This window comes from Lithobates pipiens, unplaced genomic scaffold (genome assembly GCF_037356315.1).
Source record: "Lithobates pipiens isolate NorthernLeopardFrog02 unplaced genomic scaffold, aLitPip1_a1.2 Scaffold_18, whole genome shotgun sequence".
Lineage (NCBI taxonomy): Eukaryota > Metazoa > Chordata > Amphibia > Anura > Ranidae > Lithobates > Lithobates pipiens.
The window spans coordinates 358,254,906-358,257,835 of record NW_027507758.1 but is presented as its reverse complement, the minus strand read 5'-3'; positions in this window follow the sequence as shown (position 1 = coordinate 358,257,835).

The following is a 2,930-nucleotide window of genomic DNA, read 5'->3' as shown; positions in this document are numbered from 1 at the left end:
GGGGCGCTCGCTCGCCCCCCTTTCCTGGCCGGCCGGGTAGCGTGCTCGGACAAGGGTCTGCTGTGGACTTGGGGGGAACCCCCACGCCGATTTTTTTCGGCGTTGGGGTTCCCCTTTAAGTCCTTACCATGCGGCGGGGCCAGCGACGTCTCCTTCGCGGGCCCCGCCTACCTGGAGACGCGCTCAAAATGAGCGGACTTTCCTCCGCGTGTGTGGGCGAGTCCGTTCATTTCAAAAGTAGGGCGGATAGTACGGCGGACTTAGTACGCCGTATTAGTCCGCTCAAAAAGTGCCGTGTGTGGGCAAGTAGCCCGTTCGGAAATTCCGACGGACAGTCTGGCGTACTTTTCCGCCAGACTAAGTACGTCATACAGTTTGACCGTGTGTAGGCGGCATTACAATCTTACAATCTTAGAAGAAAAACAGTAATGCCCTGTACACATGACCAGTTTTCTCGTCGGAATAAACTCTGAAGGTTTTTACAACGTAATTCTGCTCAAGCTGTCTTACGTACACGCGATTACACCAAATTCCGACCATCAAGAACGCAGTGACGTACAACATGTACGATGGGACTAGAAAAGGGAAGTTGAATAGCCAGTAGCCAATAGCTTCCGCCTCGTACTTGATTCAGAGCATGCGTTGTTTTTGGTACGTCGGAACAGCATATAGACGGGCGGTTTTGCCGATAGCAATTGGTTCCGTCTGAAAAATATAGAACATGTTCTCTTTCTAGGTCCGTCAGAATTTTTGACGGAAAAAGTCAGATGGGGCATACACACAGTTGGTATATACGATGAAAAGCTCCCGTCTGACTTTTTCTGTCGGAAATTCCGCTCGTGTGTACGGGGCATTAGAGTCTGCAAAAGACTTGAGACTGGGGTGGAAGTTCTCCTTCCAGCAGGACAACAACCCTAAACATACAGCCAGAGCTACAATGGAAGGGTTTTGATCAAAGCATATTCATGTGTTAGAATGACCTAGTCAAAGTCCAGACCTACATCCAATTGAGAACCTGTGGCAAGACTTGAAAATTGCTGTTCACAGACACTCTTCATCCAATCTGACAGAGATTGAGCTATTTTGCAAAGATGTGCAAAGCTGGAAGAGACATACTCAAAAAGACTTGCAGCTGTAATTGCAGTGAAAGGTGGTTCTACAAAGTATTGACTCATATTTGTTTGTAAAAAATTCTGAAAACCATTTATCATTTTCCCTCCACTTTACAATTATGTGCCACTTTGTGTTGGTCTATCACATAAAATCCCAATAAAATACATTTACGTTTTTGGTTATAACATGACAAAATGTGGAAAATTTCAAGGGGTGTGAATACGTTTTCAAGGCACTGTATCAGGGACATGCAGTCAGGGGAGGCAGGTGAGGCAGGGCCTCACTTGCCATGAATATTAACAAAAAAATACATTTAAAAAAAACGAGCTTTGAGGATTGTAGCTCGGTGACTTGGGGTCACAGAGACCCCAAATTTGGGAGGTATGAAGCCTAAGTCCTACCCCATCACTGAGGCTCCTACAACCTATGGTTCCAGAGATATGGGGCTCCTTGGGCAGCCTGTCAGAAGCTAAATACAGAGCGGCTAGTTTAAATACAAGCTAACACATTTTGTTTGCAGCAGACTGAGAGGTTGAGAGTGCCTCTCTCTTCTTGTCAGCGGCACTGAGCTCAATAAACAGCTTGGAGACTTGGACCAATGATAAAGTATCATTGGTCCTAGCTGTCCAATAAAAATGCTGCAGTGAAGGTACGCCTCTCACTGCAGTGTCATAGAAGGGGCATGTGTCTAAAAGACAAATGCTCCCTTCCAGCCCAGCCCTCTTATCTACAAGGAAAAACATGTGTTTATGTATATAAGATTTACCAATAAGCTCATGTTTTTCTCACACAGTTAAGAGGGAGAAAATGATTCTGATGAAAAGGTACTGTTATGTTCATGTTAAATCATATATTTATATGCTATATGTTAAAACATAATCATTTATTATTTATCTGTTTACTGTCAAATTAATAGTTGGAAGTTATGACTTCAAACTTAATTTGTAATTTGTCCATTAAGCCACCTGCTTGAGTACAGATTTTGAAAATATAGTAAATTACTTGAAAAACAATATCTAATATTTATTTGTATATTACTTACTTATGGTAATTAACCCCGTGCCACTAAGGTCAATTCTGACACTTCTACCATTTTTTGGCAGAGAAATTACTCAGAACTCCCAAACATTATATTGTAATATATATATATATATATATATATATGTAGGAAGGCCAGTATGGTGGCCTGAATTTATGGGAGGAGCCCGGAGGGTATTTAACCAGCCCGCTCGCCTGTGGTCTTTGTCGGTTTCCGGTGCGCGGCATGACGTCACTAGGCCGACTCTTCGAAACTCGTTAGCGTCCGTGAGTCACCGCTTCGTACTTGTTCGAGGTCCTCGTTCCCATTTGCAATTCACGTACTAACGCATCGATTCGGCTGTCGCAGGTAGGGTTTTTTCGGTTGACTTGTCATTTCATACATTGTAAATGTCTCGTCACTAAACCTCGATATCAAACTTACAAGTTATTTGTAAAACCCTACACACAGCCGCGGCGTCTGTCTACTACTCGTTACGTTATCATACTAAACATTTCTTTTGTGTTTGTGTACCTCACACCGACGCAAAGACACAGCTTCGTTTAGGCGTGTCTCACTGTTTTTTGCTCCACAGACTAATCGATGTTTCTCGTGGATTTGATGGACACCGGTCAGTGCCATATCAAGACCGAACCATTTCAACCATTTCAAACCATTTCAGATCATTTCAAATCATTTCACTCTCACCTACCGCGCTCCGATTCGAATCCAGACGCATTCACAATGCACCGATTCGTCCCGGTGTGCCCCAGTTGCTTTTTCGGCCTCATTTCAGTAC